Here is a 26,551-nt window from a genome sequence, read left to right as displayed (position 1 = left end):
GTGTAGTGGCATAGGAACTGCTGCCATCACAGGGTGTTAGTTGCTGCATCCTTTGTATAGGTTAAAGGGGTTGTCCACTTTCAGTAATATCTCGGTATACCCCTGGTCATGTGATGTCACGTGGGTTCAAGGCTTGTTACATCCCTGGTCATGTGATGTCACACAGGTGCACGGCTTGTTACATCCCTGGTCATGTGATGTCACACCGGTGCACAGCTCATTATACCCCTGGTCATGTGATGTCACACAGATCCACAGCTCATTATATACCTGGTCATGTGATGTCACACAGGTGCACGGCTCGTTATACCCCTGGTCATGTGATGTCACACAGGTGCACGGCTTGTTACATCCCTGGTCATGTGATGTCACACCGGTGGACAGCTTGTTACATCGCTGGTCATGTGATGTCACACAGGTGCACGGCTTGTTACATCCCTGGTCATGTGATGTCACACAGGTGCACGGCTTGTTACATCCCTGGTCATGTGATGTCACACCGGTGGACAGCTTGTTACATCGCTGGTCATGTGATGTCACACAGGTGCACGGCTTGTTACATCCCTGGTCATGTGATGTCACACAGGTGCACGGCTTGTTACATCCCTGGTCATGTGATGTCACACCGGTGGACAGCTTGTTACATCGCTGGTCATGTGATGTCACACAGGTGCACGGCTTGTTACATCCCTGGTCATGTGATGTCACACAGGTGGACGGCTTGTTACATCCCTGGTCATGTGATGTCACACCGGTGCATTGCTCATTATACCCCTGGTCATGTGATGTCACACAGATCCACAGCTCGTTATATCCCTGGTCATGTGATGTCACACAGGTGCACGGCTCCTTATACCCCTGGTCATGTGATGTCACACAGGTGCACGGCTCGTTATATCCCTGGTCATGTGATGTTACACAGGTGCACGGCTCCTTATATCCCTGGTCATGTGATGTCACACAGGTGCATTGCTCATTATACCCCTGGTCATGTGATGTCACACAGGTGCACAGCTCGTTATATCCCAGGTCATGTGATGTCACACAGGTGCACGGCTCATTATACCCCTGGTCATGTGATGTCACACAGGTGCACAGCTCATTATATCCCTGGTCAGGTGATGTCACACAGGTGCACAGCTCCTTATATCCCTGGTCATGTGATGTCATACGGGTGCACGGCTCATTATACCCCTGGTCATGTGATGTCACACAGGTGCACAGCTCATTATATCCCTGGTCAGGTGATGTCACACAGGTGCACAGCTCCTTATATCCCTGGTCATGTGATGTCATACGGGTGCACGGCTCATTATACCCCTGGTCATGTGATGTCACACAGGTGCACAGATCATTATTTTCCAGGTGCACGGCTTGTTATATCCCGGGCCATGTGACGTCACACAGATGCACGTCTCATCAAAACACACAGCTCTGATTACTGTAATGAGCTATGTACCTGTGTGACGTCAAATGACCAGGAACCAGTTGTTATCCACAGGGACAATGAAGCTTTCACTAGAATGACAGCAAGCAGAGGTCTAGAAAACCATGAGGAATTGATACAGAAAGTATATTGGAAAACTTTATAACTTTTCATTACACAAACAAATATCAATTATTTGCTGAAAGTGGACGACTCCTTCAATATATTTGGCCCATAAAACCCCTTTAATCATATAATTAACCAGCGGACGTGGAAACTTTGTGCTATTCAATCGTTTTTCTATTTGGGAAACCTCTCTGGGAGTTATTATTTAACCTCTCCAGCCTTCTCCTTTTTACCCTTATACTAATTTGGTATTAACCGAGGTAAGACCCTATCTCTAGAGGAGGTCCTGACGTGAATAGCATCTCATCCATATGACAGTTTTGTGTGGCACCAAAGGCTCATTCAAATGAATAGTCATGGACAGGAGTAGGTCAGGGCAGGCATTCAACAGGAAACAGGCAGTGGGTGCAGGAAGATCTCATGGGACCTTGGGTCACAAATAATCCATGGTGGTATGATGGGTATTACAGTAACAGAGTTAGGAAATAAGCCAAGGGTCAACAGGAGAGCACAGCAAGTCGAGGTAGACCATAAAGTACAAGCTAGGAACCTTAGCTCAGGGACTGGGGTAGGGGGCAGCCTGACTTTAATAGGCACCACTGTGTATGGGTAGGTTTGGTATGAAGATTGGAATACGTGTGGCAGCGGGATGGACTGTGGTGTCAATGGACACAGCAAACCCGTGTCTAACCATTAGAACTGTAATGCCCACTAGCCTAAAAGAGGCCAAGAAGTCCTCACCCCGTCTATGAAACTTAGGGTCCATGGCTTGGCATTTAGTGGGTATGTTATAAGGTGTTATCATTATAAGGCAACTCTTTAACACATTTTACTTTGGCCCTTCCTTGATATACAAACTTATGGGAATATGCCATAGGGGTATGTCCATATGATATAGCAAAAGAAAAAATCATGGCAAAAATTGCCTTATATTTCGGCAAGTACCGTAGATTAGATTTGTTCAGCTGGTATTTTACATTGCAACCAAAAGACCACATGCATAGCCACCAGCGACAGCATAAATATACACTGTGTTATACTGTCTGTACTTTGTCTCTGCTCATTAGAGCTCGGAGGTCAGGAAAGGTCATTTAGGGGCAAACAACAATAAATGTGAATGGTCCGGTGAGCCAAAAGGCTTTCTGGGTACCATGCACAGGCAACACACGAGTCCACATTACAGTCCACTTGGCAATCAATTTTCTTCTCTATGCACCCAATTGCAAACACAGGGTTCCCCAAACTCCCCAGACGGCTGCATCTTAGCTGGCCAATGTACGGCAGGCAAATATCCAACTTCTATGGAGGCGGCTGAACGCATATTAAACAGATTTTCATCCCTACTTTCTCTATAAATATATACACACATGACTTTTCTTTTAAAGATCTAAAAGGCTCCACATTAATAGCCATAATGGTCATTTCAGCAGTTGTGATCTCCAAAACTTTTGGACAAGGATGATGGGGAATGTCAGCCACCTGGAAAACAAACCATTCCCTGCACAGCGAGATCAGACGACTCTTAAAAGGTTAACGCAGTAAAACCACAGCTATTTAAATGAGCCCCCGAGAAGGTAAGTGGTGGTATATTTGCCATGTATTTAACAAGCCATTTTTCAGAGCCGTTTCACATAACAGTCGGCCCTTTCAGCAGAGGTCTGGCAGGGGCCCAAAATGTTATTACGCTCCATATTATCACAATAAAGCACTCAGCCATGATTGATTGACAAGCACCTCTCTCTCTCTCTCTCTCTCTATCCCCTGGCTGGACTAACTAAAAATTAACTTGCCGGTAAACAACTTGCATTATGTAACCAAAAAAAAAAAGACTATTATTGTATCACTTACACAAGGAGTTCTAGAATCTTTGAAGTGTTACATATGTAACATATTGTTACATAAGTGCAGCTCACTAGACTCTGCTCATACATAGGGCGAGTGGCTGCAGAGATAAAAATATTCAACGGGATTGTTTATTTTGAGGTTTAAATGATGAGAAATTACAGAATAATATCAGATATGTGGGGTCTGACTCCGAGCACCCCCTTTATTTAAAGAGAAAACCAAATTTTTTAGGCATGTGCTATACACAGGATAAGAAGCTATAAGTATATATATATATATATTATATATACAGGCAGTCCCCGGGTTACATACAAGATAGGGTCTGTAGGTTTGTTCTTAAGTTGAATTTGTATGTAAGTCGGAACTGTATATTTTATCATTGTAATCCTAGACAGAACTTTTTTGGTCTCTGTGACAATTGGATTTTAAAAATGTTGGATTGTCATAAGAATCAATATTAACACTAAAGCTTCATTACAGACACATCTGATAACTGTTACAGCTGATCATTGTAGCCTAGGACTAAAGTACAAGAAATTACCAATATCCAGAGGTCCGTTTGTAACTAGGGGTCGTATGTAAGTCGAGTGTTCTTAAGTAGGGGACCGCCTGTATATATAAAATATGATATAAAAACATATAAATAAATATAATAAAATAAAAAATAAATATAATAAAATGTGGGGTCCCATTCTCACAAAATAGATGGAGCGCCCGCACAAGCATTCACTCTATTCAATAGTATGGGAGTGTCAGAAATTCGGAGCCAATGAGAGTTGAGCATTGTGCCCTGAGACTTCAGACAATCCTATACTATTATATGGAGCCATTAGTGAGTACATGACCCCCTTGCTTTGCTGGGGGTCCAGTTTTCATAGTGGTGGAGGTCCTAGCGGTTGGACCCTCATCATTCAGCTCATCGGCATAGACTGGGATTCTTTAGACTATGGAACTCTCTGCCACAAGATGTTGTGATGGCTGATAATGTGAATATGTACAAGAGGGGCCCGGATGCTTCTGGAGCGCAATAATATCACATCGTATGAGAATAAAACTTTATGTTAGTGGTTTCTGTTGATCCAGGGAGTTATTCTGATCGCCAAATTGGGGGTCGGGAAGACATTTTTCCTTGCTTTGGGCCAATTGGCATCAGCCTTGCAGGGTTTTTGCCTCTAGATCAAGGTGGTATAATTTATAGGTTGGACTTGATTAACCTTATTTACTATGATGATACTTAAAGGGGTTTTCCTATAAAGCAAGTTAGGTCCTATACCCAGGATAAGGCCTAATTTGCTGATCGGTGGGGGTCTCAGTGATGGGATCCCCACGAATCACTAGAAAGGAGGTCTGATGTATCCCGTTGCGCCCCCCCGCATAGCACCACCGAGATAAACAGGGCAGCCGGTCGTGCATGTATGGGCTGTCCCGGTGGTGAGACGGGGGTACATCTGTTATTTGTGAGAAGCGCAGCGATCAGCAAGATAGGCCCTATCCTGTCCATGCTTTGTGGGAAAACCCCTTTAAAAACTCGGGTATTGGGGCCAATCAGAAGAAGGCCCAGCTCTGTCTATTCTTTAGGAGACTGATGGTGATGCCAGGGATCCAAATCCAATGATTTTAATAGAAGAGGCTTGTAGGCAATCTATGCAACACATTATGGCTCTTTATATGTTTGTCCAGGCCAAAACTATGAATGTTTCATCTATAGGATCATTAATAAATGAGCAGTGGGGGTCAGACACCCAGAACACATTACCCATTAATTCATTTACACAATGGAAGCACCCACACTACAGGCACCCATCCCATTACTCTGTAGTATAGGTCTTATTCTTTTCAATAATAATAACAATAATAATTCCTTTATGTATATAACACACACAGAAACTGCAGCGCTGCACAGAGCTTGTCACATCAGTCCCTGTCCCCAATGGGGCTCATAGCAACCTACCAATATGTTTTGCAGGGTGGGTGGAAACCAGAGGACACGGAGGAAACCCACGCAAACACTGAGAGAACATACAAACTCTATGGAGATGTTGACCTGGATGGGACTTCAACCCAGGACCCCAGTGCTGCAAGGCTGTAGTGTTAACCGCTGAGCCCCTGTTGCCCAATACTTGGAAGGTCGCCGCTGTGGGCGTGGTCACACATGGTATATAAATTTGCAGAGAGGAGATTTTCCCACCTAGATTGCGTTACCATTGTGTCTCCGTAAACACAATGTACATTTATTGAGTTAACATTGCATTTTGTAAACACAGTGACAGCACGACAACAATAGGATAGGAGTAGAACCTGCTTACATGATTGGATTTTCACCATTATTTCCATGGTGCACAAAGGTAGTGACTATTCAAGATTCCCATGTGGTTGCATTGGCCCCAACAAGATTGAATCACTTTCCCTCTCACTTTCAGGTCCCTCTCTCGCTATTTCCCAGATATTTTCCCTTGTAAATAAGTGAGCTTGGACGAGCAGCCTACACTTTGCTTCCTGCCATTCTGAAAGCTTGTTTCACAGCCCAAAATACCTGAAGAAAAGCACAATGGCGTACACCCCAGGGGCTATGACCTACTGCATTAAGAATCACAACACTGAACAAATCCAGATTCTTCAGACATTAACACTAAGGGTTTTTTTAATCTTTCACTGCAAATACAGGCGGTCCCCTACTTAAGGACACCCGACTTACAGGCAGACCCCTCTGACCTCTGGTGAAGCTTTCTGAATGATTTACTATAGTCCTAGATTGCAATAATCAGCTGTAAGGTGCAGGGGCGTAACTACAGCGGTAGCAGCTGCCATGGGGCCCACAGTGTCAGGGGTCCCCGGCATCTGATCTGACACACTAAAGAATGTAAGATGTGCACCATTATATACATATTATACTGAACATTGAACAGCATATTTATCAGTGCAGAAATGTGTGTAAGAGAGTATAAATGTTATAAATGTTTGAGTATACAAATGTGTATATTTACTAAGGGTGTACGGGGCCCCATTCAAACATCTGCTATGGGGCCCTACCTCTCCTAGTTACGCCCCTAGAAAGGCGTCTGTAATGAAGCTTTATTGATAATCCTTGGTCCCATTACAGCAAAAAATGTTTAAACTCCAATTATCACTGGGGCCCAATTTCTTTTGTCTGGATCTACAATTATAAAATATACAATTTCGACTTACATACAAATTCAACTTAAGAACAAATCTTGTGTGTAACCCGGGGACTGCCTGTATACAAATTAAGGCTTCAAAACAGACAATGCTGTATAGAATCAATATGGAGGCATCTATGAAACGGCAATAAAACTAGTGAATTAGCTGTAATATGTGGGGAAACCTGGCAGTAAATGTTCAATTTTCTTGCAGCGCCACCACAGGGGAAATGAAGAATGACACTGTCCCATTCAAATCAATAGGCTGTATGTGTATCTCCAAGATAAGGGCCAGTTCACACAAACAGGTACGAGCCTTTCCATTATACATTATCTCCATATACATTCTACATGTGACTTTGGCTCTTGGTGTGAGGTGTGAACTGACCCTTGGTGACACATTTTGTGTCATCTCAACTATGATAGATAAGGATATTCTGATCCCTAATAGGGAGCACTAGCAGGTTTTCTTCAAGACTGGAGAAACCCTTTAACGATCGATAAAATTTTTCATAAAACACTTCACACTCCAGTCATCTCAAGTTGTAGTTGTCACTCTCAATGTTATAATCACTTTTTCCTAACTGAGATATTACAGGGGTGAAAAGGTCACAAAGGTCAGCAGCCCTATAAAACTTGAAGGAACCACTCAAGGAATCAACTTGCCCAGCTCAACCTTAGTCATTGGAGTAATTTCAGGGTTTTGAAGACAATCGTCAAAGCACGACGGCTCCTGGAGCGCAGAGTGTCTGCTATTATCTGTAATGAGAATCTGGCAGTGGCATGTCCTGGTCTTATCCACTCAAAAGCCCTTGACGTCATTAAGATTCATTTCTGGGAATCCCTTTGATAAGGCAGGACATGTCAGTGTCATCTCACCCGCACTGTCCATGTATATAGGTCTACAATAAAAAGGGAAAATCTTTTCATGCAATGGACAAAAGCCGGAGCTGTCACTGGGTGGTCAACTGGTCGTCTTCTGGTCATCTGCTGCCGAAGCGTTACAGGGAACCTGTCACCCTGACCTGGGACACAAAACCACCCACTGGCCCCTATGGAGCAGTAGTCTATCACCTGCACTACATGATTGCTGTACAATAATAAAAAAAGAGATGACTTCACTTAATCTACCGTCAAAATCCATCATGATAAACCAGGGACACTCATACATCCAGGCACCGAGACTGTGACTTATGCTGAGCTAGAGCACGTCTATGCTGCAGCTTCACAGGCAGTTACACTGTGCAGTAGATCTTCGAAGGAAGGAGGCTATGGATAACACATATAAGAAGTTACCACAGTCCGGGTATCTTCTTTTCCTTTGAAGTTTATAGCAATGATGTGCTCCACAGATTGTGGTTCATCATTCCAGGTTCACTGTATAAATATTCATCAAATCCTAATATACATATGAATATATATATACAGGCGGTCCCCTACTTAAGGACACCCGACTTACAGACAACCCATAGTTACAGACAGACCCCTCTGACCTCTGGTGAAGCTCTCTGGATGTTACTATAGTCCCAGACTGCAATGATCAGCTGTAAGGTGTCTGTAATGAAGCTTTATTGATAATCCTTGGTCCCATTACAGCAAAAAATGCTTAAACTCCAATTGTCACTGGGGCCAAAATTTATTTTTGTCTGGATCTACAATTATAAAATATACAGTTTCGACTTGCATACAAATTCAACTTAAGAACAAACCTCCGGACCCTATCTTGTATGTAACCCGGGGACTGCCTGTCTATGTATGTATGTATATATATATATATATATATGAACATATATACAGGTGGTCCCCTACTTAAGGACAACCGACTTACAGATGACCCCTAGTTAAAGACAGACCCCTCTGCCCACCATGACCACTGGTGAAGCTCTCTGGATGCTTTATTATACTCCCAGGCTTAAATGATCAGCTATAAAGTGTCTGTAATGAAGCTTTATTGATAATCCTTGGTCCCCTTACAGCAGAAAATTTTGAAACTATCAAAACTAAAATTTTGTCAGGAGCTACAATTATAAAACATACAGTTTCAACTTACATACAAATTCAACTTAAGAACAAACCTATGGTAACTACCTGTACATATGAAAGTACAAAAAAAAAAAGAGTACTCCGCAGTTTGTGTGTGTGAATTATTTCTAGTAAATATTAATAGAAATACAACGTAACATTCCAAGGCTGAGCACCTAATGTGACCTCCGTCCCCTCCGTCTTCTGTCAGTCAAAACAAAATGAATAAGAAAAGTAACACAAAGTAGCAATGAATCACCTTCAGAGTCTCTGCCGAGGGCAGACAGTACAGGGGGGGGGGGGGAGGGGGGATAAAAAAATCATGCAAACTTTTGTTTAGTTTTTTGTTTTGGAGCAAAGAACCACCTGTGTGACGTGAAGTGGAAAATAGTCATGCAGCAAGGTAGTCATTTAGGAGGAAATTACAACCTTTTAAACTTTTCATGGTGTGGTTCCAGGGCACATAACACACCTCACGCATCATTCCTGGAACTGACGACCGTCCCCATTTATTTCTCCCTGTCCCCTGGAGGAGACTGAACTAGGTCAGGAAGCAGGTAACACAGTAAATAGACACATTAACAATCTCCAGCTTTAGGAAGTGTTTACAGTTGTGAGTGATGGAGAGACACGAGTAGTCACGCTCATACATCATAGGGGATACAGTACTCATGCACATTCTGGGATGAAAACTTGGGGATTAGGGTCTGCGCTAAAAATAAACTAGTAAATGCTTTTGTGTAACTGATTGTTTATCTGTTCTCGTCTATTCTTGTGGTTGTGGATCCAGTTCCAATCATAACATTATGTAAATGGATTATGCTGGATTCCTACCAGATTCCAGAAAGACATGAACATAATAACTGGCTATCCACTGGATGTAAGAAATCACTGAATAGTTATGGGAGTAAAGTTAGATACAATATACAGGCGGTCCCCTACTTAAGGACACCCGACTTACAGACGACCCATAGTTACAGACAGACCACTGTGACCTCTGGGGAAGCTTTCTAAATGCTGTCATATAGTCCCAGGCTGCAGTGATCAGCTGTAAAGTGTCTGTAATGAAGCTTTATTGATAATCCTTGGTCGCATTACAGCAAAAATTTTTTGTCACTGGAGCAAAAGAAAATTTGGTCTGTTAAATATACAGTTTTGACTTACATACAAATTCAACTTAAGAACAAACTTATGGAACCGATCTTGTATGTAACCCGGGGACTGCCTGTAGTTGACATTACACCTTTGCAACAAGCATCCAATATGCTGCCCTCCCTTCTTAAAAACATGACCCCCTAATACCTCCAAACTTAACCCTAATCATCCCTGTCTGTCTTGGCCACTTCACATATCCCTTCCTCATCATATCCCATCATTAGGGAACAGGAAAATCTCAGGGAACTTATTTGTTCTCATCTTTATGTATGTGAACCCCTCATGGAATTAGTGCTCAAAAATAAAAACAGTATCTGACCCGCATGTTGGCACAGATATACACTGTAATGTGGCCGTGTGCATGAACCTTTGATGGTGACATGCAGTGCGTGTAACAACTCTTGCAACACGTTATAGTAACAACCCAGTAACAAACTATAGTATTACATCAATTGATTTAGCCCAAGGGCAGAACAAATTAGTTTTATGACATGTTAATCTTACATGCCATAAAAGTCACCCTGAGAGGGCTCTGGCAGCTGCGGTCATGATGTTGGTAAAGAATACGTCCCATTTCTAGGTTTCTGAAACCCCCAATCATTTAAGTGACACTGGTGACAGTACATGCACGTCCATGGACACACCCCGAGCCTGCCAAAGAAATCTTATATCATGCCTTAGGCTCACTTCCCACTGCCGTTCCTTTCCTCCGTTAAAAAAGGCAAGAATGGAGGTTTAACAGAGTTTTAATGTATCACTTAAAAAGCATATTGACATCAATGTAAATTTTGTGTCATCTGTTATGTTCCATTTTGGCAGGGACCCAAAATCCATGCGTTTTTTGGAAGAAAATGAGGCTGCACTACTTTTCCTCCACATGAAAAAAACGAATTCATGACAAACTGACCATGGCTCCGTTAAACCTCCATTCTTCACTTTTTTAACAAGGGGAAGGAACAATAGTGTGAATTTAGGCTTAAAGGGGTTTTCCCACAAACGCACGTTAGGCCCTATCCACAGGATAGGGTCTAACTTAATGATCAGTGGGGGTCTCAATGCTGAGACCCCCACAGATGAAGAAAATAAAAGCTCCAATGGGGTTCCACGTACCTCCGTCAGACACATCGCCGTTCCATTAATCTATTAAGCGCTTTTGTGATCTGTGCTCTGACCCCACTGCACAGCAAGTTAGGCCCTATCCCTTGGATAGGGCCTAACTTGCATTCATGGGAAAATCCCTTTCATGATTACATTTTTAGGCTTCTTAAGCAACACACAATGGGTTCGGCACTTCCAGGGTAATGGTGCCCACAAGGTGAATTTTCAGTCAATGTCTGGTAGGAACGGCCAACCAATGATGATCTATGATGATAAAAATGGGAAGGGAGAATCCCTATTATAGTAATATGTTATAAGGTGCACAAGGCTACCATTTATGGGTACACACAGTGTTGGATTGTAAACAAAAACCCGTGTGCCACTCTTAATGTATTAATCTCTGCTTCAAATAATTATAAAGTGATGTGTGTATAAGAACCAAACTGTGTTTCTGGTGACAGAGTCCTCTAATTTTAGTATTCAACTACAGACAATCTACCTACCTTAAGAGGGAGAAGCCCTCCTTGGTGATTTGCTTGGTTGTGATTGGCTGATCTTAATTTGGATATAGATATATATATATATATATATATATATATATATACACATACACACATACATACATACAGATAGATAGAATAGACATCCATAAGAAAACACAAAAATCGAAGAGCTTTTCATATGTTACTTGAGAAGAAAGTGTTGTGGTCATGTGACTGTCATAGCCTGTCCATGGCCTCAAAAGAAGGAACTGTGAGGGCGGGGCCTAGTGACCACTGACGCTCCTGACTAGGCCATCAGATGATTAGAACAAGGGCCATATATTTGGATTTTTACCGCTAGTGCTGAAATAGCCACTAACGAGTGATAGAGCTAGGCTGCAGTTACCTGTCCTGCCCACAACACAGAGAATGGAGCTGTTCATCGAGCGTCATTCTCTGTGTTGATTCTGGCAGTAGGGACTAGAAGAATCAGCTGACCGATAGAGGTCCCAAGTGTCTGATGACAACTGATCGGGTCATCTATATCGAAATTCTGATAGACCCATTCAAAGTTGACAACCCCAAAGAAGCCTAATGTTTTATCAGCAATCGATGAAGTTTCACTTATTTCTATTTTTGAAGTGCAATAGGATAAAATATAGTGAGAACTTTCCCCATGGGACAATAATGTTAAAGAAAAAAAACTTTCTGTGGAGAGGGTCTATAAATCCTAATCTCCGTATTCCAGTTCACTGTAGCAGAATCCTGCCAGACCACCTGACACTTTACACAAGTTTTGACTTATTACTGTTCCCCTAAGGCGAAAAGAGATTTTTGACCAAGCCCAACGGAGAAGTCTTGACCAAAAGACAAAAGCATTTCTTCTTTTCATATGGAGATTGAGGAGATTTCACCGGCTCCGCAAATTACAGAAAAAAAAAAACAACAAACACTATTTTGCGCTTTGAAAATTAAGAAAATACACGGACAGGGGGCAAAAAGTCACGGAGATCTCTGTCAGCAATACAGAGTCATTAACATCTCAGCTGAATGCTCCGACGACGGGATTCTAGAATTGTATCCCTTTCATTTGCACACAATGATTACGACACAACATTTTAATTGGAAAAATCCGAAAAAAATAATATTTCTTGTTTTGGCTGTCATGGAAGAAAAATGAATCCAACAAACAAGAGAAAAAAAAATATACATAATTATTATGGGCAGGAATATAAAACATTGTTAAGGAACTTCTCACGTGTCACTAACTAAACGGACAAAATATTGTAAAAATATATTTAATTTTATATTAAATAATGGAGCTAACATTCACTATGTAATCTTCTTTATTCAAATTCTGTGGGGCTTTACACATTTTGCAATAAAATGAGACATTACAGAGTAACAGCAGTCATGTGAGGCAATATTGGCCATTACAAAGTATAGCAAATCCTAGCAAAAAGTAGAAAATTCCCCAAGAAGACTTTTTGCTATCTTTTTTTAATCAAAATCAATCAGCAAGTTTATTATCTCCAGCTTTTGGGTCATTTTAGATTATTATGAAGTTCTGCATCACAAACTAATAAGAGAATATTATGGACTGTCCTAAATACTTAAAGGAATTTTTGGTTCAATCAGATGGATATCAGAGCACTCTGCTAGTGAAGTGGATGGTGGTCTACCCATTTTATAGTACGGTTTAACAAATTATGTTCTTAAAGGAAATCTACCACCAGGATTAAGGATTGTAAACCAAGTACACTTACGTGTGGATGTGTGACCCCTCTGGCAGGATCTGCTCTTCTTTTAGCTTCTTATGCCCTGGTTTTAACAAAAAAAGGCTTTTAAAATTGTACAAACGAGTCTGAGGGGCTCCAGGCTCCATAGGTGTTAATGGAGCCTGGAGCCCCTTATATTGATTTGCATAATTTTTAAAGCTTATTTTTCTTACAAACCAGGGCATAAGAAGCTAAAAAGAGCAGATCCTGTCAGTGGGGGCTCACACCTGTATGTCAGTGTAGTTGGTTTACAATCCTTCATCCTGGTGGTAGAATCCTTTAAGGACATGAGGAGTATTGGGGGCAACTGGGCCAAGGAGGTGAACAATAAGCCACATGATGCAATATTTTTGTTGTATTTTTCTTGCTGCAATGAGACACAGTAAATGTGCTAACAACTAATGAAGGTAGAATGAGATGAAAAGATAAAATGCTGAATATTCAGATAGCGTGGGGAATAGAAATGCTAAATACATGACACATACATGAAAATACACCAAGAATGATATAAATATCAATATAGTTCGATGGATTTAAGATACAGATTAATTAGATGAGACATAGAGGATAGTTATCAGTACTAGACTGCTGCAAGAATATAGATAAGCAGATTAGAATGATATAAGATAGATGCTATAGTTACGAGATGAGATAGGAGATAGATAAGGGAGAGATATGCAAGAGAGAGATGAGATAGAGAGATGTATATGAGATAGGACTCTTATAGTCTTGACTATTGTTGGACTCCTATGAACTGCAGATTTACATTTTCTAGGGGCAGCACCGGTGGCTTAGTGGTTAGGATTACAGCCTTGCAGCGCTGGGGATCTGGGTTCAAGTCCCAGGTCAACATCTGTAAAAGGTTTGTATGTTCTTTCCGTGTTTGCGTGAATTTCCCACACACCAAAATATACTGGTAGGTAGATTAGATTGTGAGCCCCATGTGGACAGGGACTGATTTGGCAAAGCACTGTGCAGCGCTGCGTAATCTGTGTGCACTATATAAAGAATTATTATTATTTTCCCACTGTTATGAGCCGCAGTCTTTATACATGCAGTGCTGGCACAATGAAGGGGTTAACACAAGTGTTAATAGTACAAGTATTAACATGACAGGCCCTGGCTGCACATTGATCTTGGCTGAACCTCTCTATGTAGGGGCTGCCTCACCTTGCTGACCGAACCTTCACAGAGGGGCCTTTGTTTCCTGCCCATTTTGGGTTGTCTCCTAGTTAAGTGCTGCTTTGTAGGTCCCCGGATCATGAGATAGGGGTATGACTAACCACAAAGCAGCCTCTGCTCTGCGCAGGCTGCAGTTGGTATTCTTGGCATTAGTGGATAAAACAACAGGCTGGAGACTGCAGACGCTCTATACACTATAATCTGGGACAACAATAGGACACAATGTAGACAACACAATGTCCTGCAATGTACATGGATTTAGAGTGGATCACATACAGATTAGAAATGTGAAAAAAAAAAAAAAAAAAATCTATGAAAGTGGATGCACTAATCATGTGTGTGGCCATATTTCATGCATGAAAGTGGGACTCTTAACATTTAGGGTCATTTGGTTTTAGGTGAAAAATTAAGTGCTAAATTATTTAATAGAAAAATATTTAATAGAGAAAAAAAAGAGAAATTATTTAAAGAGGACCTGTCACCCAAAATTTCGGCACTAGGAGACGCTTCCTAAAGTCGCAGTGTTAGAAGGATAGCGTTACCGGAAACCTATCTAACACTACGGCGGGGCACAATGTAATCGTCGGACCACTCGCAAAGCTGTCCAACGTATTCATGAAGGGGCGGGGTTGGGGTGTGGCAGTCACCGCGTGGCAGTCACCGCCACCCTTTAGAGCGAACGGTCCGGGGAAGAGGCAGCGCCTCGGACCACCCCCTCATGAATATATCGGACCGCTTTGCGAGCGGTCCGACGATTACATTGTACTCCGCCGCAGTGTTAGATAGCGTTACCGGAAAACTCCGGTATCCTTCTTACACTGCGGCATTTGTTCAAGCACTAGGAGCTGCTTACTTTAGTGACGAAATTTTGGGTGACAGGTCCTGGCCTAATTTGGATATCTGGCCTATTTGGCAAGACACAGTGATAAGTCAGATGTAACCAAATGGATTGCTTGTTAGTGTTACGCTGGCAGACAACCATGCTTGGCTTCCCCCAGTATACTAAAGCAGCAATAAAGCAATAAATAGGTCTCATTTTGGATGTGGAATGCCACACAACAGACAAAATCAGCTTGTTTATGTTGTGTTTTTATGCTGTATTTGTGCTGTGGCAGGACAGTGGGACATGAGGGGGTCCAAACGTCTTTATGCAAAGGTTGAATTGCGCACGAGAAATCTACAGCGAAAAAAGGATAAGATATCTGCCACATGAATATGGAATTTGAATTGATCCCATTCACCTCATTTGCACAATCAGTTACATGAGCGAGCCTTTAGAGCATAGCTAAGGACCCAAATGATAAAATCCTGTCTACCTGCGGACACCACTAGGAGGCGCTGATAAGCATGCATTACAATGCCAGCTTAGGTTTTGCACATTTATTGCAGTGCCCTGCAGACCTTGCACTCGTACCGGTTACTACGGCACAGATTTCTTTAAGCACCGCAGCCATTTTTGCTTCTCCGCGTCTTTATTACGGCATAAACCTAACAGAGATTACAACAAGATTTACATTTCCACTGGAAGAATAGAAGGCTGTGCACATTTGATGATGAGGATCTAATTTGATTGTAAAATTCTGCCAGAATAATTTAGGATCGCTGTAATGTTGGGGAGGAGAAGCTATTTAATCAACTAAAATTCAATCCCTGAGACCATCTCTCAGCAGCTCGGGAGAAAGAAAATTGATTTTTGTTTTTATGGTTTGAAACTTCTGTATTCAGCGCTGGTGCCGGCTTCACACCGGGTATAGAAACGTGCTTGCATATTTGTCAAGGAGGAAAAAAAATTATCTTCACATTACTAAACAATAAGATGAGAAGCGAAGGAACGTAAAACAACGATAAAAGGAGGAGGGATGAGATTGCAAATTGTTTAGAAAAGTTGGTCTTAAAGGGGAATAGCCTAGAATTCCCCTTAAGACCAACTTTTTAAAACAATTTGCAATATCCAGTGCTGGCATGCGCACAAAGATGGCATAGTCCATAAAGTCAGGGGGTGATTGACAGCTTTCTTTAGGCAAGATCATTAAGGACAGGCAGCCCCCAAATGACCAGGAATAGACAAATTAGAAATTATACTGTAGTTATACTCTATGACCACCGTACTATGAAGCTGCTCGGCTCTTCTTGTTCTGTAACAGGATCAGACTGCATGTTTAATGTGACAGGTTCTCTGTAACCCAAATTATTTATCCTCAATCCTTATGGACACCTCTGAACTATAAATCCATGTTTTATTAATCCATAAAAACTCACCTGTAGAATTTTATGGAATCAAACATCTTTTACACATATGATAACATGGCTCTTAAGTAAAGATGAGCGGACCCAAACTAAGTGCGGGGGAGTCTTGTGCAAGCCAGACATATTGCCAGATTGAGGGTCGTGCAGGTAATCCGGCTACTAACCATAGCTGTGACTGGTCATAGACTGTAAGCTCTTCAGGGCCCACACTCCTATTGTTTCACATGACTGTTATTAATTTGTGTGTTCCCCAGAATCTGTAAAGCGCTATGGGGTGCTATATAAATAAAAGATTATTATTATTATCAGGGGGAGTGCTTGCACGGCCTTCAATCTGGCAATATGTCTGGGTTGCTCGGGACGCACCCAGACTTCAGGTTCGGGTCTGCTCATCGCTACACCTAAGGGGTTTTCTGGCCCCTTATGCATTTTTGATACTCATAACATATCCATAGGATAAGTGTTCAGTATCAGTTCAATTGGGGTCAGACATCCTAACCCTGTACTGACACCTTCTCTAGAATTTATTAAAATGACTCTGGTGTCTAATACTAACAACCTATCCAGTAGCCAGAAATTCATTTATTTTAATGGATAAAAGTATCTGCAATCATTAAAAATAATTAAACAACAGTATATCTTAACAACTAGCCTAGCCTTGTGGATTAGGCATACACTGCAAACATAGTCACATGCTCTGTAAAGTGGGGATTAAGATCCTATATAGAGATTACACCCCACCAAATGTTATTATAAATAGAGTTTTATCAATAATGGCAATTAGGCAAACTTAAAAAACAAAAGTAACACAAAATAGTATACATTTCATAGATATTTTATGATATAGTTATAGAAAGAAGAGCTGTATTTTATGCATAATCCCCCGTTTTGATTTTGGATAACTGAATTGTACACCATAAAAGTTTGGACAGAACTAACTCTGCTCTATTCACTGTTTCATGGTCCTGTCTGTAGATGAAACTGACTTTATGGACTGTTACCCCTTGGATGTTTTGCACTGCTCCAGTATTGGAGGTGGAATGATGGAGGTGGAATGATAGGTGCTATGGGCACACGTCTGGTAACTACTCCAAAAACATACTGCTACGTTTACTTAGAGATGACCCAATGTGAAGTGTATTAATCTCTGTACAGAACTAAATGTTGGTGCTCTGATAAAGATCAGGAGTTTTATCACCTATTGATGACCTTCCACAGTGTAAACAAACTTTTAGATGTTAGATGTATCCCCCCCTACCGCCCACCCTGGAAGAATGAATAGAAACTGTTTAGATACAAACACTTTACAACACATAGTAGAAACCGCAGTAAATTCAGCTACATTAAACGTTTACAGAATAATAAAATGTTAGAACTTTCAGCCCGGAATATTTCACTTTCTTTGAGTTGACTTTTTTTTTGTAATGTGTCAATTAGATATAAAAGATGAATCTGGATACAAGACGCGTTTTGTATTTGTTTTTTCTTTTTTTTTTTATTGTTGTCCAGAGTTTGTCTAACCGGGAGATTTGAATACAAAATTGAGGTATGCATATCCTAAATTCAGCTGGCAGCGAGCAAAGGAGCTGTCAGATTAAAATCTGAATGAATGAGATAACCAGCTTATCTTCATAAGAAAAGGCTCTCAGGGCAAAGCATTCAAGGCAAGTGTTTATGTTTGTTTTAACCTGGGGACTGCACAGTGCAATATTTCAGATGGCTGCTTTCTCATTAGCCTTTGGAAGGAAACAGTGTGTCTATTTGCACTAGCAACAAAGGGAATGGCAGGAGAAATGTCAGCTTGGGTGAGCAGAGCTGGTTAGCACAAAATGAACAAGAGGGGCGAGCCAGTCACCTCTCACCTTCCATGGGCTGCTCAGCCCGCAGCTGCAGCGAGTGCACACACACATGGAGTAGGGAAAGACTCGGCCACATCCAGATTTATTCGTCCTGCACGTGAGCTGGGGAACGCAGACAGATCAGCTGTATTTGTACAGTGAAAAGGGAGCCCCATCCGAAATAAAGGCAGCAGGTGCCTGTCACTGGAGAGAGAGAGGGCCTATGGCAGGGGGGGGGACAGTGCGTCTGATTAACATTCTACATTACTATAATTAGCATCTTTAGAACAGTGGATTTGGATGGTCTTAGATCACCCAACAAAGGGCTTTTATGAATGCTCCCTTTTATTAGTTATAAGCAGGGTGGATACTAACTTAAGCCATTTAGGTCTAAGGAACAATTTGGGAATTGGTCTCTGCCATTAAACTTTACTACAGCCACAGGACGTCACCACAGAAAAGACATCCCAGACTTTCTTTTTTTTTTTTGGATATGTTGTCAATAACCTCATGGAAATATTTCAGAAAAAGAACCTGGTATAAAATACTTAGTATTAGTGCATTCAATGCAAAAACATCAATGGCTCAAAGTCTATGATGTGCAAGTAGCAATTCAAATAAGAGTAATCCAGATTAAGAAAATCTAAAATAAAAAATGTCATAAAAATTATACATACAGGCAGTCCCCGGGTTACGTACAAAATAGGTTCCATAGGTTTGTTCTTAAGGTGAATTTGTATGTAAGTGGGAACTGTATATTTTATAATTGTAACTCCAGACACAAAAATTTTTTTGCCCCAGTGACAATTGGAATTTCAAAATTTTTTTGCTGTAATTGGACCAAGGATTATCAATAAAGCTTCATTACAGACAATTTACAGCTGACCAGTGCAGTCTGGGACTATAGTAACATCCAGAGAGGTCACCAGAGGTCACAGTGGGCAGAGGGGTCCGTCTGTAACTAGGGTTCGTCTGTAAGTCGGGTGTCCTTAAAGGAAACCTACCACTTGAAGTGGCAGGTTTCTGATGGAAATACCGGGCACCAGCTCAGGCTGAGCTGGTGCCGGAGCTTATTTTCGTTAGTGTTTTAAACCGCGGTATCGCGGTTTAAAACACTTTTTAAACTTTATAGCCGGCGCAGGCAGGTACGCGCTCGGCACTTACCGTGCGCGCGGCTACATATGAAGTGAAGAGAGCCGCGCGCATGGTAAGCGCCGAGCGCGTACCTGCCTGCGCCGGCTATAAAGTTTAAAAAGTGTTTTAAACCGCGATACCGCGGTTTAAAACACTAACGAAAATAAGCTCCGGCACCAGCTCACCCTGAGCTCACCCTGAGCTGGTGCCCGGTATTGCCATCGGAAACCTGCCACTTCAAGTGGTAGGTTTCCTTTAAGTAGAGGGCTGCTGGTAGTTTATTGGATGCGTTTGCATTCGCACCAACGACCCAAGTGATAAACTAGTCCTAAACTATGACCTAGAAGAGCATTATGCACATAATATTGTCCGGCCGATGTGTAAATGATCCCGACTGTTGAGTCATGGACATGACTATTTTCTAGAAGAGTTATTCAAGAAGGAGGTAACACTGTATGACCTCCAAGAGACAACATGTCTTCCATGACCCTGAAGAAACACATATTGTAAAGTAGGATGCATACACATATCTCATGTGAAATGTTTATGCCTATCCTGTTACTGCACAACTGCGGAAATATGACCAAATTAAGATAAGCCAATCAAAACTAAGCTTAGTGCCTGGGGGGGCAGCATTTTATAGAGCAGGAGGAGCTGAGCAGAATGTACATAGTGTCCTATCTGCAGGCAGCATGTTATAGAGCAGGAGGAGCTGAGCACATTGTACATAGTGTCCTATCTGCAGGCAGCATGTTATAGAGCAGGAGGAGCTGAGCAGAATGTACATAGTGTCCTATCTGCAGGCAGCATGTTATAGAGCAGGAGGAGCTGAGCACATTGTACATAGTGTCCTATCTGCAGGCAGCATGTTATAGAGCAGGAGGTGCTGAGCAGATTGTGCATAGTGTCCTATCTGCAGGCAGCATTCTATAGAGCAGGAGGAACTGAGCAGATTGTACATAGTGTCCTATCTGCTGGCAGCATGCTATAGAGCAGGGGAAGCTGAGCAGATTGCACATAGTGTCCTATCTGCAGGCAGCATGTTATAGAGCAGGAGGAACTGAGCAGATTGTACATAGTGTCCTATCTGCTGGCAGCATGTTATAGAGCAGGAGGAGCTGAGCACATTGTACATAGTGTCCTATCTGCAGGCAGCATGTTATAGAGCAGGAGGAGCTGAGCACATTGTACATAGTGTCCTATCTGCAGGCAGCATGTTATAGAGCAGGAGGAGCTGAGCAGATTGTGCATAGTGTCCTATCTGCAGGCAGCATGCTATAGAGCAGGAGGAACTGAGCAGATTGTACATAGTGTCCTATCTGCTGGCAGCATGCTATAGGGCAGGGGAAGCTGAGCAGATTGCACATAGCGTCCTATCTGCTGGCAGCATGCTATAGAGCAGGAGGAGGCAAGCAGATTGCACATAGCGTCCTATCTGCTGGCAGCATGCTATAGAGAAGGAGGAGGCAAGCAGATTGTACATAGTATCCTATCTGCAGGCAAAATGTTATACAGCAGAAGGAGCTGGGCATATTGTACATAGTGTCCTATCTGCAGGCAGCATGTTTTAAAGGAGGAACTGTGACGTTTACTATACGTAGGTAGAGGTTATGGAGCAGGGGAATATGGTGCAAATGAAAAATATATATATATTTATTAGAAAAAAAATCAATATAATCTGTATCTTAATTTAAACATTCCCTCTTGTGCTTTGGGGAGTCTTAATCAATAACTGGCAACTAATTCTGTCTTCTCAGCTCCTTCTTCTCCATAACAAAGTCTGTAGGTTGGACGCCAGTTTCATGTTGTTGGGTTCCCTTTAATAGTAGCAGCACGTCAACCTCAATGGTGTCAGCAGTGCTGGTGCTCAGCAATACTGTCTACAGAGAATGGCATTGTTTGAAGACGATTCTATAAACCAATTACAATCCAAATGAAGTAATACATAACAAGATAAAGAAATCCAATACAATGAACTTGCTGACACAGAGAACATGTAAATCTGGGCAAGTGGTTGTAATTTTAGGACATATGTGATCGCGTCCACTAACCATGTTAGAGAGACAATTCACCGAAATACAATATTCAACCTTCTGTAGAATTGTGCTCAAACCACAGTAAATAAAGGATTTAAAAGTCCTACCAAATATTTCCAGGTAAAACAACTTTTTATGGATGCATATCAGTAGATCTCCGGTAAAATGGCTGCTGAAGGATCATCCCTACAATAAATCCATCAATCAGGCTGTGAGAACGGTCCTTAGTGTTACAGCATTCAGGAATGGAGCCGCGCTTATCAGATCCAATCAACAAAACAAGGTTGATGCTACAAGGGAATACAATTTTTGCAGATTAATAAATGGTTTCCACCAAATTTAAAGTCAGAGTTTCAAATATACTAGGAAAAGATGTTTTTTAAATTTATTTTTTTTTTTTTATCTTAAATGAACCTTTGCCACTGTTAACATCAACATAGTATTAGTGATGCTATTTTTTTAGCATTAAAATTGATGATATTTATGCCATTTTGGGATCTGAGTTTTGACTTATTGGGATCCCCTAAGAGGTACTTGGGGTATCGCTGGCAGATACTTATCTCCTTATTCTAAAGGAGATCATAAACTATACCATTTTAATGGACAACAAAGTGATTTGTGAATTTTTGCAAACGTGGGGGAAAACATTCAGCCAATGACCCTATAGTAGAAGCTTTCAGCCAGCTATTCCTTTGGACCCCCTGTAAGCATGCATGCATGGCTGGATGACCATTATCTTTAGTAGGAAAGGGGAATAGCTTATCACCCTTGTGAATTTTGTATAGTCCTAAACCCAAACTGGGTGCATTTTTGCCTGTCAAGTGTGCGACAGATTCATGAATTGGGTGCACGTTCTTCATGAATCCTGCGCCCCCTGCACTGCTCGGCAAGTGTCACCATTTTTAGTGTGTGCACTCTGTTCATGCTGCAGAATTGTGGCGCACGTCAGTAATAAATGTGGCGCACGGTCACACTAAGCAGTAACAGCCCCTTTAGATGCACATTTTTTCTGTTTTGTTGGACACAGTATAACACTTTATAACTACATGTTGAAGCTGTTTCCACATTCTTTTCGGTGCAAAGTCAGACAGAAAACTGGTGCCAACACTTTAATATGGGCCTTGGTGTGCCACTAAATTGCTACATTTTACCATTCAACAAACTAGTATTGGCACTAGCAGAAAATCAATCTTTTCTAATCATGTTCAGTTATTATTCTCACCCGGAACAGATTTCTATTGTCGTTTGTTATAAGTCACCGGCCAGACAGCTACGTCCAGCGATCTACATGGAAGGACATGTTCCAATTTATCTTAATGACAGTGAAGTGTTTGAAAGAAGTGTTATCACTATCTAAAGTTTAGTGTAAAAACAGTCCAAGCCACAAGTAGACCAGCACAAGCTCCTAGATCTTAGAAGCAGAGATATTAGTGCTGTGATCATGGGGGCAGATTCTGTAACCGTATCAGACTTCCTGTCTGTAAGCCAATTGAAGGTCACTGCAGGGGGCCTTTCAGAGGCTGAAATATCTGATTGTAGTTAGCAATAGCTTGGCCTTTACTGTCTAGCAAGAGTATACATAGTGCAAAGAATAACATTATACCACAAATATAATAACATACCCGTGATATAATAGTGGATGGTTATAAACTACATACCTATTTAGATGTTAATCACGTATAAAAGCAGACAGGTTCCATATTCTAAAATTTTTGTATCAGATATTACATTACGATTTTCTTAAACTGGGTTTATCCAAACATTACAGCTGATCACTCAAAGTCCATGGCAGGGAGACACTTTGTATTTAGATTGTAAAGGGAGGTCTGTAAGAGAAAGGGAAATCGGAGAAGTCCTTTAATGATAATAATAATCTATATAGTAGCTACACATTCCACATATTCTTTAAAAATCGCAGATGGGGTACATAAACAAAATTAGACATTATAGGGTGATATTTTTAACATTAGTTTAAAAAATAAATGCAAGGGCCTTGCTCACAAGAGCTTACAATCTAAGAGCAAATTCACACGACTATTAGGGGGCGTATATACGGCCGCTGTATATACGTCCCCCATAGGCCGGCAATGGGCGCGCGGAGCCGTACAGAGCGGTATGGTCCTTCCCTGTATTACAGTGCCGTGCGCCATGCATCTCTATGGAAAGGGGTGGGGGCGAGCAGCGCTCACCGTCTCCTCCACTCCCGTGTTCCTGCATTGCTACGGTACGGCGGGCACTGTGTGTGTGAATGTAACACAATAATATTAGAGATAAATGAACAAAATGATCGCCAATTTAGTATTCAGTCTGTGGATGGGACCTGGTTAGGTGGAGGGAGGGGAACGTGAGCGCTCCTCACTCCTCCCCATTGAAAGCTAAGCCATTCCTGATTAAAAACGGCAAGATATAGAACATGTCCGGCTTGGTCGTGGTGTGGTGAGACACCGTGGGCTCACTGCATTGTGACCAGGTGCCAAAAATTTCTATGAGGGACGTAATGCGGCTGCAAATTGTCGTGTGCATGGGGCCAGAGAAACAAAGGTTACATAGGGTAAAATGTATTTCCACCCAAGAAAAACTTCTAAAAAATTATTCTGGAAGTATCTGCTTTGTTTTATGGTGCAACCTCTATAACACAAATATATTCTCAATGGAAAAATGTCTTGCTTTATGTGAATTTTTCTGAATCATTAAGAATTTCCAACCATGAAATAATTCTAATGTAATAGAATATTCAGAAAGAATAATCCAAAACGGATCCAATTTCTCCCCATATCTTGAGTATGAAAGTATGTTTTAGGTGGATCAAAATTAGAGAAATAGCCAACTGAGCTCTGTGCAGCTCTGCAGAATATGTGTGCGCTATATAAATAAAGGAATTATTATTATTGGTTAAAATGTTGTGACAGGTCCTCCAGAGTAAAAGGTATTGCTTATTATGTAAAAATTGGGATTTCTAAACATAAGAACCCAGGCATAAACAGATTTTGAGCACATTCAGGTGCTGCGCATTTGCTTTAGATTTTATACCAAAAATCTAGATCAAACTTTATGTTTTTAATTCAAACTAATCAAAGATCTGATGCAGATTTTCATTGCATAGGCCGGGGACATACACTATAATAAAATGCAAAACGTGGGAGCAGACATTCTGGATCCATTCTGGACAACAAGCAGAAACCAGTGACGATTTTCCTGCGACAGGAGTGTTTCAGAGGTAATTTCTTGTACCTGGAATCCGCAGCAGTATTTGATATTCAGCAGATTGTAAAACAACAGTGTAAGTCATACTAATCTATACATTTTTGCAATAAATTTAGATGAGATTTGTATAAATTCCATCTATGATGCTGGCACGGTTAATAATTTCAAGTTGAAAGTCATTCATTCTGCAGCAGTGATACCTACAAGTGTATCAGAGTATTTCACTGGCCAAAGAGGGAAATTTGCAACAAAATCTTCATGTTACCATGTGCAGTGGATTGCATGATGCCACTAGGACCCCTTTCAATTTATTAAAAAGGTTAATTTGATGAGACCACTTCTCCCATAGTTTAATTCATCAATTACTTCTGATTCATCCATGAGAAGGTCTACCAGATATTTTGTACTGTGATTGTTAAGATTGGTCCCTGTCCCCAATGGGGCTCACAATTTCCCATGCTTTGTGCAGCGCTGCGTAATCTGTAGGCGCCATATCAATAAAGAATTATTATTATTATTTTGGAACATGCACATTAATCTCAGTTTTCAAAATCACAATTTCTAAAAATCATTGTAAGCAAAAAGGTGGATACTATTACTGTATATTTTACTGTACTGTTACTGTCCAATCAAGGCCTCCATGTAAATTTTGGGACAGACATAATTGTAGTAATCTGTAGTCCTCACCCTGGGAGCCATTAGAGTCTTGGGGCATCATGAAACAGAATTAATTAGAAGTAAATGGCCAGCAAATAACATTCCCTGGGCATTTTGCTGGTGTGAATAGAAGAGACTAACTGTCCCTTCTTTCAAGTAAAGACAAAGAAGCGGTCGTTTAAAGCGTGTTAAAGGGTGTAATTACACAGAATTATCTCAGGTAAGACCCGTGTGCTGTCTGGGCCGCAGGAATACCAGAGCTGGTCAGCAAAGGGAGATGGCTTGAGCAGGAGCCGGGTGGGATCAGGTCAGACCAGCCTTAGGCTCAGCCAGGGGTCAGTGTGTCCACAGAAAGCTAAAACTCAAGAGGTCAGAAGGACAAGCGGCAACATCCCAGAATTCCATACCTCATTAATGTAAATCCGGGAAAATGTGTCCACACTGCAGTTCAAGAGGTGAAAAGAATAAACTGATTTGCTGTAAAAAAAATAGTAAGACCACAATAACACTGTAGTCCATATACCGCAAACCAATGCTCTCAGAAGTGCACACATTGCAAATCTCCAACATGTATCTGTCATTGGAATCACTACATACATGATAATAGAGCTGTAAATCCCTGCAGCGCCCTCTCAGCAAATCTGCAGGCACAGGCAATTTACCAACGCATAAGCGTAGGTTCACGAAACACATTCTTTGCTCCTTAAAGGGGAAGTCAAGCATGAAATAACCTCCTGACCTCATACAATGACGGGTCAGGAGACTTGATAGCTGGAGCTCTGAGCTTACATCCCACCATTTGGATAACTGTATAAAACCCAAATCCCTGGAACACAGAATTGCAGATTTTCATGACTGGAAACATACAACACAGGTTTTGGACTACTGTAGAGGATACAATTGTGTTGGAGGTTCCCACAGCTTCCATTCACAACAGAGTTATGTTGCAGCTACAGTAATAGATTTATTTGAGACCCCTCTGAAATATTATGGGGTCCCTTATGTTTCCATTGTGTATTACCCACTATTATAACACTATATGTGCCACTATACCTAAAAAAAAAAAAGTGCAGATGTGAACAAGTCCTTAAAAAAGTGTTATCTACTTGTCATTAGGTGGTAAAAAGGGAATTACAATCCAAGAAATGTATACTATATCCTGT

General features: G+C 41.4%; 1 long non-coding RNA gene across 3 annotated transcripts in view; it reads right to left on the bottom strand.

Annotated features, from left to right (window-relative positions):
- LOC140104601 (uncharacterized) overlaps nucleotides 1-26,551 on the bottom strand; it is a 163,220-nt gene that overhangs the window by 112,656 nt on the left and 24,013 nt on the right. For 2 of the 3 annotated variants that reach the window (XR_011850374.1, XR_011850373.1), the window contains 2 exons: nucleotides 23,186-23,353; nucleotides 21,635-21,817 (listed from right to left, as the gene is read on the bottom strand). This is a non-coding gene — a long non-coding RNA (uncharacterized lncRNA). Of the gene's footprint in view, nucleotides 1-8,890; nucleotides 9,104-21,634; nucleotides 21,818-23,185; nucleotides 23,354-26,551 lie in introns of those variants that run through there. The other variant, XR_011850375.1, reaches the window with a different exon arrangement.

The sequence above is a fragment of the Engystomops pustulosus genome, chromosome 10 (assembly GCF_040894005.1).
Source record: "Engystomops pustulosus chromosome 10, aEngPut4.maternal, whole genome shotgun sequence".
NCBI classification, from domain to species: domain Eukaryota; kingdom Metazoa; phylum Chordata; class Amphibia; order Anura; family Leptodactylidae; genus Engystomops; species Engystomops pustulosus.
Note: the sequence above shows the minus strand (reverse complement) of the source record. Positions and strands in the feature narration are given on the sequence as shown.